Genomic DNA, 13,883 nt, shown 5'->3' with positions numbered 1-13,883 from the left:
TTCCGAGTGAAATGTTACTGTCATTCGAATTTGCTACGAGCTTCGGTTTAAAATTTCGAGCGTCTTGATATATTAAACGACTCAATCGGACTTCAAAGTGAAAAGTTATTGTCGTTCGAATTTGCTACGAGCTTCGGTTTTAAATTTCGAGCGTCTCCATATATTACAGGACTCAATCGGACTTCCGAGTGAAATGTTATTGTCGTTCGAATTTGCTACGAGCTTCGGTTTTAAATTTCGAGCGTCTCGATATATTACAGGACTCAATCGGACTTCCTAGTGAAAAGATATTGTCGTTAGAATTTTCTTAAAACTTCTGTTTTCAATTTTCAGCGTCTCGATATGTTACGGGACTCAATCGGACTTCCGAGTGAAATGTTACTGTCATTCGAATTTGCTACGAGCTTCGGTTTTAAATTTCGAGCGGCTCGATATATTACAGGATTCACTCGGACTTCCGAGTGAAAAGATATTGTCGTTTGAATTTTCTTAAAGCTTCTGTTTTCAATTTTGAGCGTCTCAATATGTTACAGGACTCAATCGGACTTCTGAGTGAAAAGTGATTGTCGTTCGAATTTGCTACGAGATTCGGTTTTAAATTTCGAGCGGCTCGATATATTAAAGGATTCCCTCGGACTTCCGAGTGAAAAGATATTGTCGTTTGAATTTTCTTAAAGCTTCTGTTTTCAATTTTGAGCGTCTCGATATGTTACGGGACTCAATCGGACTTCCGAGTGAAATGTTATTGTCATTCGAATTTGCTACGAGCTTCGGTTTTAAATTTCGAGCGTCTCATTATATTACAAGACTCAATCGGACTTCCGAGTGAAAAGATATTGTCGTTAGAATTTTCTCAGAGCTTCTGTTTTCAATTTTGAGCATCTCGATATGATACGGGACTCCATCAGTCTTCCGAGTGAAAAGTTATTGTCGTTCGAATTTGCTACGAGCTTCAATTTTAAATTTCGAGCGTCGGGATATATTACAGGACTCAATCGGACTTCCGAGAGAAAAGTTATTGTCGTTCGAATTTGCTACGAGCTTCGGTTTTAAATTTCGAGTGTCTCGATATATTACGGGACTCAATCGGACTTCCGAGTGAAAAGATATTGTCGTTAGAATTTTCTCAGAGCTTCTATTTTCAATTTTGAGCATCTCGATATATTACGGAACTCAATCGGACTTCCGAGTGAAAAGTTATTGTCGTTTGAATTTGCAACGATCTTCGATTTTAAATTTCAAGCGTCTCAATATGTTACGGGACTCAATCGGACTTCTGAGTGAAAAGTTATTGTCGTTCGAATTTGCTACAAGCTTCGGTTTTAAATTTCGAGCGTCTCCATATATTACAGGACTCAATCGGACTTCCGAGTGAAAAGTTATTGTCGTTCGAATTTGCTACGAGCTTCGGTTTAAAATTTCGAGCGTCTCGATATATTACGGGACTCAATCGGACTTCCGAGTGAAAAGTAATTGTCGTTAGAATTTGCTACGTTCTTTGATTTTAAATTTCGAGCGTCTCAATATGTTACGGGACTCAATCGGACTTCCGAGTGAAAGGTTATTGTCGTTTGAATTTGCTACGAACTTCGGTTTTAAATTTCGAACGTCTAGATATATTACGCGACTCAATCGGACTTCCGAGTGCAAAGTTATTGTCGTTAGAATTTGCAACGATCTTCGATTTTAAATTTCGAGCGTCTCAATATGTTACGGGACTCAATCGGACTTCCGAGTGAAAAGTTATTGTCGTTCGAATTTGCTACGAGCTTCGGTTTTAAATTTCGAGCGTCTCCATATATTACAGGACTCAATCGGACTTCCGAGTGAAATGTTATTGTCGTTCGAATTTGCTACGAGCTTCGGTTTTAAATTTCGAGCGTCTCGATATATTACGGGACTCAATCGGACTTCCTAGTGAAAAGATATTGTCGTTAGAATTTTCTTAAAGCTTCTGTTTTCAATTTTGAGCGTCTCGATATGTTACGGGACTCAATCGGACTTCCGAGTGAAATGTTATTGTCATTCGAATTTGCTACGAGCTTCGGTTTAAAATTTCGAGCGTCTTGATATATTAAACGACTCAATCGGACTTCAAAGTGAAAAGTTATTGTCGTTCGAATTTGCTACGAGCTTCGGTTTTAAATTTCGAGCGTCTCCATATATTACAGGACTCAATCGGACTTCCGAGTGAAATGTTATTGTCGTTCGAATTTGCTACGAGCTTCGGTTTTAAATTTCGAGTGTCTCGATATATTACGGGACTCAATCGGACTTCCGAGTGAAAAGATATTGTCGTTAGAATTTGCTACGATCTTCGATTTTAAATTTCGAGCGTCTCAATATGTTACGGGACTCAATCGGACTTCCGAGTGAAAAGTATTGTTGTTCGAATTTGCTACGAGCTTCGGTTTTAAATTTCGAGCGTCTCGATATATTGCAGGACTCTATCGGACTTCCGAGTGAAAAGTTATTGTCGTTCGAATTTGCTACGAGCTTCGGTTTTAAATTTCGAGCGTCTTGATATATTACGGGACCCAATCGGACTTCCGAGTGAAAAGTTATCGTCGTTAGAATTTGCTACGTTCTTTAATTTTAAATTTCGAGCGTCTCAATATGTTACGGGACTCAATCGGACTTCCGAGTGAAAAGATATTGTCGTCAGAATTTTCTCAGAGCTTCTATTTTCAATTATGAGCATTTCGATATGTTACGGGACTCAATCGGACTTCCGAGTGAAATGTTATTGTCGTTCGAATTTGCTACGAGCTTCGGTTTTAAATTTCGAACGTCTAGATATATTACGCTACTCAATCGGACTTCCGAGGGAAAAGTTATTGTCGTTAGAATTTGCTACGATCTTCGATTTTAAATTTCGAGCGTCTCAATATGTTACGGGACTCAATCGGACTTCCGACTGAAAAGTGATTGTCGTTCGAATTTACTACGAGCTTCGGTTTTAAATTTCGAGCGGCTCGATATATTACAGGACTCACTCGGACATCCGAGTGAAAAGATATTGTCGTTTGAATTTTCTTAAAGCTTCTGTTTTCAATTTTGAGCGTCTCGATATGTTACGAGACTCAATCGGACTTCCGAGTGAAATGTTATTGTCATTCGAATTTGCTACGAGCTTCGGTTTTAAATTTCGATTGTCTCGATATATTACGGGACTCAATCGGACTTCCGAGTGAAAAGATATTGTCGTCAGAATTTTCTCAGAGCTTCTATTTTCAATTTTGAGCATTTCGATATTTTACGGGACTCAATCGGACTTCCGAGTGTAAAGTTATTGTCGTTCGAATTTGCTACGAGCTTCGATTTTAAATTTCGAGCGTCTCGATATATTACGGGACTCAATCGGACTTCCGAGTGAAAAGTGATTGTCGTTCGAATTTGCTACGAGCTTCGGTTTTAAATTTCGAACGTCTAGATATATTACGCTACTCAATCGGAGTTCCGAGTGAAAAGTTATTGTCGTTAGAATTTGCTACGATCTTCGATTTTAAATTTCGAGCGTCTCCATATATTACAGGACTCAATCGGACTTCCGAGTGAAATGTTATTGTCGTTCGAATTTGCTACGAGCTTCGGTTTTAAATTTCGAGTGTCTCGATATATTGCGGGACTCAATCGGACTTTCAAGTGAAAAGATATTGTCGTCAGAATTTTCTCAGAGCTTATATTTTCAATTTTGAGCATTTCGATTTGTTACGGGACTCAATCGGACTTCCGAGTGAAAAGTTATTGTCGTTCGAATTTGCTACGAGCTTCGATTTTAAATTTCTAGCGTCTCGATATATTACGGGACTCAATCGGACTACCGAGTGAAAAGTGATTGTCGTTCGAATTTGCTACGAGCTTCGGTTTTAAATTTCGAGCGTCTCGATATATTACAGGACTCAATCGGACTTCCGAGTGAAAAGTTATTGTCGTTCGAATTTGCTACGAGCTTCGGTTTTAAATTTCGAGCGTCTCCATATATTGCAGGACTCAATCGGACTTCCGAGTGAAATGTTATTGTCGTTCGAATTTGCTACGAGCTTCGGTTTTAAATTTCGAGTGTCTCGATATATTACGGGACTCAATCGGACTTCCGAGTGAAAAGATATTGTCGTCAGAATTTTCTCAGAGCTTCTATTTTCAATTTTGAGCATTTCGATATGTTACGGGACTCAATCGGACTTCCGAGTGAAAAGTTATTGTCGTTCGAATTTGCTACGAGCTTCGATTTTAAATTTCGAGCGTCTCAATATGTTACGGGACTCAATAGGACTTCCGAGTGAAAAGTTATTGTCGTTCGAATTTGCTACGATCTTCGATTTTAAATTTCGAGCGTCTCAATATGATACGGGTGATCGAGGCCGTACCCGAATCAAATAAACATGAAAATGCAGTAACTAGGAAGTGATCCTAGGTCGTTTCCCAACGAGCAGTGACAAGCCAAATGTTCATAAAATACTTGCAGTAACAGTAACGATGGGGGGGGGGGGGGGGGTTTGGTTGTTTGGTAATTAAAGAGCAGAACAAATAAAATGGAATACGAAACTACTAATACTAAAAACGGGTTGTTTCCTCTGATTCAGAAGCCACTCTCTTATCCTGGGTTATGGAGAATTCGTCCCTAACAGTCAACCACTTAATCCAACCCTATTTCAATTTACTAAGCGAAAATCAACTTAGGGTTTTCAATACGTGATTAGGCACCACATACACCAGTTAGCCCTTCGTCCATTAAGCATGAACGCAAGTTAGGCTCAGAGGCAATTAATCGAACACGAAGCGTGCACTGATTAATATTCACGAAATTGGGATAACTGGTGAAGGGAAAACTGCCAGGAAACCACATTACAAACGAAACCTCAAAGAGAGTTTGGCTTCGTCCTCAAAAGGAAACAACACCAGAAAATCTAGCCTTCCATGGATTCAAACAGAAAACGCAAATGAAACATGAAGCAGAAACGTAAATGAACAAGAACGTAAATGAACAGAAACGTAAATGAAAGTAGAAGAAGAAGCAAGAATGAACTCGTAATTAGAGGTAGAAAACGTAAAATTGCATTACGAACTCAGAAACGTCAAAACAGAAAAACGAAAACCCTAAAACAAAGCTCTGAATAATGAATAGCATAACAGAATAGAATACCATGCACGAATCCCAAGGAAGCTATTTAAAAAGAGTCACTCAGAGTCACTGGGCCCTATTACAATACTCTGGCCCAAAACGAAATAAACACTGAACAACATAAAATAAAAATTGCGAAATTTCCTAATTAGAAATTAACTAAGGTAAGCGCTGCTTTATTTGCCCTCTTCAAGTCCACAACCAAAATCCGGATTAAGCCCAATGTTTCATTAATTCCTGAAATTAGATTAAAAACATCAAATTAGCTAAATGAGCCCAAATAATAAAACTGCCTAATTAATTGACAATTAAGACCAATCAATAATTAAAATGGTGCAAAAAGGGTTTAGAAAATAGAAGAAAATGATGGCACATCAAAACCCCCCATACTTAGCCTTTTGCACTCCTGGGCAAAATGAAACAAAGAACAAAATCCAAGGATATGAAAGGGAGACAAACAAAAACATTCACATATTTCTCAATGAACATCAAGGAATGAAAGGAATGGGTAACATCTAACATAAGGAGATCCAAAAAGTCAAGACATTCATGAAAATCATCCAAGCAACCCAATCATGGCAAAATAGTTAATCAGCTCAAGAATGAAAAGTGATAAAGCCTCACAAGATATACACTCTATCTCTCAAGTGTCTAGGCTACTATTTACCCTCAAAGCACCCATGAAAGCAAACACCACATAAACTTGGCAAGATTCTAAAATTGACAATCAACCCATAAACACAAGCACATGAGGATCAAAAGGTCTTTTAAGGTTGTAATGGGGCCAAGGACAAGGTATGGAGAAATATGGAATAAGTGGCTAAATCCCAAAGGAATAGAGGAGCAAAGGAGAATAAGTACATATTAAAAAAAATAAAAAGAAGAAAAGATAAAAATTAAACATGAAGAGTAGAACCAAGAGTTTCATCATTCTTGTGCCATTTAAGATCTTATTCACTCAACTTTATTGCTTTTCTTTTTCTTTTTTTTTTTCGATTTTTTTTTTTTTACTCTTTAGCCTTTGAGAAACAACATTTCATTCAGCATGTCCAACATTTAACCAATATACAATGTACATCAAGTATGGCCCAAAATACATCATGAAGCATAGCCAACAAAACAAGTTGTCCATTGAAACAAAAACCCCCCACACTTATTCCCAAAACAATTCCAAAGCTCCAAAATTCCTTAAGGATATGGTAATATCATGGTTTTTCACTTAAGGCTTGTAGTGAGCTTCAAAACAAGGAAAGGGAAACAAGGCTCAAAAGGGCTATCAAAGGAATTAATTCAAGGTAAGTCCATTTGGCTAGAAGCTTATAAGAACAACATTGCCTTAATCATTTCCAAATATGCATGTGAATTAGGACGCATCAACAAGAATCAAGCCAAGGCTATTGTGCAAGCAATCAATGGGGCAAAACACACCAAATGATTATAATGATGGATGGCTCAAATTCTCACAAAGGTAAAATCATCACTTTCAAATTGAGCTTTCAAAACTATCATGACATGTAGAGAAGAATCAAGGATTTCAAGTCACAAAATGTCAAGAACTTTTATTTTCAAAACAATTACCCATTTCTTGAACATATCCTGTAATTCAAAGAAAAACATGCAAAGTCGTACGTGCACATGAAATTGACCCAAAATATTAAACTGAAAATCCGACGAAACTAACAACATTAACAAATTAACACAACTAACAAATTAACAAAACCAACAAAACTAGCAAAACCAAAGAACACTCCCCCCCATACTTAAACAACACATTGTCCTCAATGTAGCACAATTAAAAGATTAAAAACAATTAAATCATCAAAGAGAATCGGACAAGTGTAATAAAAGCAAAGAAGGAGATAGGAAAAGAAAAACTCTCTAAGTCATGGTGGAGGAAGAGTAGGGTGGAGTAAGGAAGTCTCTTCCACCACTACGTCCACTAAAGAAGGGTTCGTGAGGAATGGCTTAAGTCGATGTCCATTGACCTTGAAGCTCTTGTTTGTGGAGTCGCTTTTGATCTCAACTGTACCATAAGGAAAAACATTAGTAACAACAAAAGGACCAATCCACTTAGACCTCAACTTACCACTCATGAGTCCAAGCCTAGAATTATACAATAACACTTTTTGCCCAACCACGAAGTCTTTTTTAACTATCATGCTATCATGGAACTTCTTGGTCTTTTCTTTGTAGAACTTGGCATTCTCGTAGGCTTCTAGGCGGATTTCATCTAACTCACTCAGTTGCAACTTCCTTTCCTCGCCAGCTTGATCCATAGAGAAGTTGCAAGTCTTCACTGCCCAGTATGCTTTGTGCTCAATTTCCACTGGAAGATGACATGCCTTTCCAAAGACAACCCGATAAGGAGACATTCCTATGGGTGCTTTGTAGGCAGTCCGATGTGCCCAGAGAGCATCATCAAGCCTGGTACTCCAATCTTTCCTGCTTGGCTGCACAATCTTCTCTAGAATTCTCTTGATTTCCCTGTTAGAAATTTCTGCCTGTCCATTAGTCTGGGGGTGGTATGGTGTGGATACCCTGTGTACCACCCCGTACTTTTTAAGCAGGGCATGCATTGTCCTGTTGCAAAAATGGGTTCCTTGATCACTAACAATTGCTTTAGGTACTCCAAACCTGCAAAACAGATTAGACCTGACAAAGTCTGCGACAACTTTAGCATCATTAGTTCTAGTGGGCTTGGCTTCCACCCATTTTGAAACATAATCAACTGCAAGGAGAATATAAACATAACCAAAAGAGACAGGAAAAGGACCCATGAAATCTATACCCCAGACATCAAACACCTCACAGAATAGCATAGGTTGCTGAGGCATTTGTTGTCGCCATGTAAGTGTATTTCCTGCTCTCTGACACTGCTCACAAGTGCTGTAGATCTTCCACGCATCTTTAAAGATGGTGGGCCAATAAAAACCACAATCAAGCACTTTGCGAGCTGTCCTTTGAACACCCAGATGACCTCCCGGTGCGGAAGAATGACAGAACTGCAGGACTGAGTCAGTCTCATGATCTGGAATGCACCGTCTAATGACCTGATCACTGCACAATTTCCACAAGTAGGGGTCATCCCAAATAAAATGCTTAGCATCACTTTTAATCTTATCTTTTTGGGCCTTAGATGCTAAGGGAGGAAAAACAGAGGCAACTAAATAATTGACAATGTTAGCAAACCAGGGAGTAGAAAGAGAGTCAGAAATACTATACAATATATACAAATGATCATCCGGGAAATCATCCCGAATAGGTGAATCTGCATCAGAGACACGTTCGATCCGGCTCAAATGATCAGCAACTAGATTTTGTGCTCCGCTCCTATCACGGATCTCCAAGTCAAACTCTTGGAGCCAGAGCATCCATCGGATCAACCTAGGCTTAGAATCAGCCTTCTTCAACAAGTACTTTAGAGCTGCATGGTCAGTATAAACAATAATGCGAGTACCAAGCAAATAAGATCGAAATTTTTCAAGAGCAAAAACTATGGCTAGAAGCTCTTTCTCAGTAGTAGTATAATTTGCTTGGGCAGCATCTAAAGTCCTAGAAGCATAATATATCACCCTGGGCAATTTATCAATTTTCTGAGCAAGGACAGCCCCCAATGCATAATTTGATGCATCACACATAAGCTCAAAAGGGGCTGTCCAATCGGGTGCTTGGATGATGGGGGTGGTAGTCAACGCTCTTTTGAGGCAATCAAAAGCCTCTTTGCATCTGTCATTAAAGTCAAACTCCACCTCCTTTTGCAACAAGTTGGACAGTGGAAGGGCTACTTTGCTAAAATCCCTTATAAAGCGCCTGTAGAATCCTGCATGACCAAGAAAAGATTGCACCTCTCGCACACAAGAGGGGTAAGGCAATTGTGAAATAACAAAAATTTTTGCAGGATCTACTTCAATGCCCTTATTGGAAATAATGTGGCCTAAAACTATACCTTTCTCAACCATAAAATGACATTTTTCAAAATTTAGAACAAGGTTAGTTTCAATGCATCTATTCAAAACTTTTTCCAAACTATTCAAACAACCATCAAAAGAGGATCCATATACAGTGAAATCATCCATAAACACCTCTATGCAATTTTCTAAAAAATCACTGAAAATACTAATCATGCACCGCTGGAAGGTACCAGGGGCATTGCACAGGCCGAAAGGCATCCTCCTATAAGAAAAAGTGCCGAAGGGGCAGGTGAATGTGGTCTTTTCTTGATCCTCAGGAGCAATAGTAATTTGCATATAACCAGAAAAACCATCAAGGAAACAGTAGTAGGATTTACCTGCCAGGCGTTCAAGCATCTGGTCAATGAATGGCAAGGGAAAATGGTCCTTTTTGGTAACCTGGTTCAGCCTCCTATAGTCAATGCAGACTCTCCAACTGTTCTGCACCCGAGTAGGAATCAGCTCCTCCTTCTCATTTCTGATCACTGTGAGGCCAGTCTTTTTCGGGACTACCTGGACGGGACTCACCCATTGGCTGTCGGAGATAGGATAAATGATTCCAGCTTGCAAAAGCTTGGTTATCTCCTTCTTCACTACATCAAGAATCACCGGGTTGAGTCTTCTCTGTGGCTGTCTTACTGGTTTAGCTCCATCCTCTAAATTTATTCGATGCATACATGTGGATGGGCTAATACCAGGAATGTCCGCCAGGGTCCAGCCTATAGCCTTCTTATGCTTCTTGAGAACTGACAACAACTTCTCCTCTTGCTCATCAGCAAGGGAGGCAGATATAATCACTGGAAAACTCTTGCTATCATCCAAGTAAGCGTATTTTAAATTTGATGGCAGAGGCTTCAATTCTGGTGTGGTCGGCTGGACAGTGGTAGAAGGAGATGGTTTCTCAGCCTTTACCTCATAAAGAAAGTCAGAGGTATGTGTACTTCCTGAAACATGGTTAGTCCTATCTGACTCTATAAAATCAATCTCAAGAGGTAAAACACGACCACCAGGCATGCAATCAATATCACTCTCAGATTCACTCTCAGCATCAAATTCAGACATATGATCAAGTACAATTTCAGACTCAATGCATGAAGAGTGAGAGGCATGCAGATTAGAATAAAGATCAGTTATGTATTCATCAACAACATGGTCAATTATTTCAGCACGAAATACAGAAAGATCTTCAGATGGGTATTTCATAGCATCCAAAATATTAAAATGAACAGTTATATCACCAAACTCCATGGACAGTGTGCCTGCATAAACATCTATCTTAGTTCTAGCAGTTTTCATAAAGGGTCTGCCTAGAATGATGGGAACTGATCCTTGAGAAAATCCATCTTCCATATTCAAGATATAAAAATCAACAGGGAAAATCAGTTCACCAACTCTAACTAAGACATCTTCTATGAAACCAACAGGATAGGCAACACTTCTGTTAGCTAAATGAATTACCACATCAGTTGACTGCAAGGGACCTAGAGATAGAGAATTAAAAATAGACAGAGGCATAACACTAACAGAAGCTCCTAAATCTAGCATGGCATTGTCAAACTTACTATTCCCTATGATACAAGGTATGCTAAATGTACCTGGATCTTTGCATTTTTCAGGAATTTGAGGAACAGATTTACCAATCAATGCGGAGACATTTCTGCCCATGCTAATCCGTTCACTTCCTTTAAGCTTCCGCTTATTAGTGCACAGCTCCTTCAAGAATTTGGCATATCTTGGAATTTGCTTTATTGCATCCAACAGAGGTATGTTTACCTCTACCTTTCTAAACATTTCCAAGATCTCTTTCTCTGCCTCTTCCATTTTTTTGTTGGAAACTGCTCTTGGAGGGAATGGAAGAGGGGGAATGTGCTGCTTCTGCAAATCAGAATTACCTGTGGAAGAAGATTCACCTGCACAGAAATTGTTAGGTAAATTTTTGTCATCACCTTTTTCTGGAATAGAGTGAAGTTTGGCAGGTTCATTTGCAGATGAGGAAGGTGCTACGGGTTGAGGTCCTTGACATTGCTTTCCCGACCTCAATGAAATGGCACTGACATTTTTGGGATTTTGGACAGCTTGAGAAGGCAGCTTGTCAGAATTCTGGGACTGTTGTTGATTCAATTGGGTAGCTAATTGTCCCATCTGATTGGTTAAGCTCTGAATGGAGGCTCTGGTCTCTTGCTGAAACTGCATGTTCTGCATAGTCATTTGCCTCACAAGTTCTTCGAGGGAAGGTTGTGGAGGGGCCTCAACTGTTGGCTGTTTCTGGGGTTGTTGCTGTTGTTGGATTGGTGGAGGAATGTATGGTCTGCTTGGGCCAGCAGCATTTTGGAAGGAAGGAGCAGGCTGCTGTTGTTGCTGAGGGCTGGACCATCTGAGGTTAGGGTGATTCCTCCATCCAGGGTTGTATCTGTTGCTGGAAAGGTCATAATTGTTCTGCTGTGGTTGATTTTGCTGCTGAGGTTGAGGAGGTCTATTGTAAATATTTGCAGCATAAGCTTCAGGCTGCTCAATTGCTCCAGGTTGCTGCATGGAAGGGCAAAGGTCTGTATGGTGGTCAGCAGAGGAGCACAAACCACAAACCCTTACGACAGGTACAGATTTCTGATTCAAGGCCAGTTGGGTTACCAAGTTGACCAACGCATCCAGTTTGCCTTCAAGCTTCTTAGTTTCAGATGATGCAGATGGATTTGTAGCTACCTCATGCACTCCTCTAATGACTATGGCATCATTTCTGGCGCTAAACTGCTGGGAGTTGGAGGCCATCTTCTCAATTAAATTTCTGGCTTCAGCAGGAGTCATGTCTCCAAGGGCTCCACCACTGGCAGCATCTATCATACTTCTCTCCATATTACTGAGTCCTTTATAAAAATATTGGAGAAGAAGCTGTTCTGAAATCTGATGGTGGGGGCAACTGGCACATAGTTTCTTAAATCTCTCCCAGTACTCATACAGGCTCTCTCCACTGAGTTGTCTAATACCTGAGATATCCTTCCTGATGGCTGTGGTCCTGGAAGCAGGGAAAAATTTTTCTAAGAATACTCTCTTAAGGTCATCCCAGCTCGTGATGGACCTTGGAGCAAGGTAATACAGCCAGTCCTTTGCCACTCCCTCTAATGAATGAGGAAAAGCCTTCAGAAATATGTGATCCTCTTGGACATCTGGGGGTTTCATGGTGGAGCAGACAATGTGAAATTCTTTCAAATGTTTGTGCGGGTCTTCACCTGCAAGGCCATGAAACTTTGGAAGCAAATGAATCAGTCCAGTCTTAAGAACATATGGGACATCCTCATCAGGGTATTGGATGCACAAGCTTTCGTAGGTGAAATCAGGTGCAGCCATTTCCCTTAGAGTCCTCTCACGAGGTGGAGGTTGTGCCATGTTCTCAGAATATGCAAAATCAGAATGCTCAGAATCAGAATGCTCAAAATTATAATGCTCAAGATCAGGATGTTCAAAATCACCAATAACAGAATGCACAGATTCACCAGTTATGGAATGCTCAGAATGATCAAAAGGTATAAAATGATGCCTAACTAATCTATGAAATGTCCTATCTATCTCAGGATCAAAGGGTTGTAAGTCAGATGGATTGCCTCTAGTCATACACTACATTCAGCATGCACACAACTAGTTGCCTTGTCATGTAAATAAAGGTGTAGGTTTGAACTACAGCTACCCTCAAATGATATCCAAATGACTTGAAATTTTGTGAGCAACCCTATAAAATGATGAGAAGATAGCACAAAAAAGTTTAGACAAAAATTCAAAGTCTAACTATGAAAGCTAAAAATGGTAGGTTAAGAAAAATAAGTGAATAAAACTTGAAAAATAAAAAACTTTTGACAGAATCGGTTTTTTTGGACGATGGAGACCTCAGCCGGCCTATGGCCGGCTCCCACGGCGTAGGAAATTTTTTTCTACCCCAAATGCATATATAATAATTGCGATTCTGATAACCGGAGCAAAAGTTATGGCCGTTTGAAGTTTTGACAAACACAAAATTTGCTAGTTTTTTGGAACTTTCAAATCTGACCAAACTAAAGGCTCTAGCTATTTTTCCCACAAAATATGGATTAAAAGAAGTTACCACAAAAAAAATTCAGCCAAAAATAACAACCCTAGCTACTAAAACAAAAAAATCCCAATTAATTCAGCATGGGTGGTCGCTAAAATCCGTCTCTAATTGATTTCTACTACTACTCTGTTTTCAAGCACAATCTTCACAGCAAAACACCCAAGACTGAAATAGGGGAAACACTTAATGGTAAAACTGAAACAGAACACACATTAAACAAAATACCAGGACACTAATCAACACTAACACACATACTAACACAATACTAACAATTAAACATAAAACACGAAAGGATTAAACACACAGCACTAGCTAGCTATTATGAACCTTTGGACACTGCTCCCCGGCAACGGCGCCAAATTTGATCGAGGCCGTACCCAAATCAAATAAACATGAAAATGCAGTAACTAGGAAGTGATCCTAGGTCGTTTCCCAACGAGCAGTGACAAGCCAAATGTTCATAAAATACTTGCAGTAACAGTAACGATGGGGGGGGGGTTTGGTTGTTTGGTAATTAAAGAGCAGAACAAATAAAATGGAATACGAAACTACTAATACTAAAAACGGGTTGTTTCCTCTGATTCAGAAGCCACTCTCTTATCCTGGGTTATGGAGAATTCGTCCCTAACAGTCAACCACTTAATCCAACCCTATTTCAATTTACTAAGCGAAAATCAACTTAGGGTTTTCAATACGTGATTAGGCACCACATACACCAGTTAGCCCTTCG

The 13,883-nt window shown here is 39.6% G+C and overlaps 1 non-coding gene across 1 annotated transcript; it reads left to right on the top strand.

The window, feature by feature from the left end:
* Positions 1-11,971: 11,971 nt before the first annotated feature.
* On the top strand, positions 11,972-12,078 carry LOC114404766. The gene has a single exon (XR_003665140.1). It is a non-coding gene; the product is annotated as a small nucleolar RNA R71 (small nucleolar RNA).
* Positions 12,079-13,883: the final 1,805 nt, after the last annotated feature.

The sequence above is a fragment of the Glycine soja genome, unplaced genomic scaffold, assembly GCF_004193775.1.
Source record: "Glycine soja cultivar W05 unplaced genomic scaffold, ASM419377v2 tig00106327_1_pilon, whole genome shotgun sequence".
Classification (NCBI taxonomy): domain Eukaryota; kingdom Viridiplantae; phylum Streptophyta; class Magnoliopsida; order Fabales; family Fabaceae; genus Glycine; species Glycine soja.
This window is presented reverse-complemented; position numbering and strand designations above follow the sequence as displayed.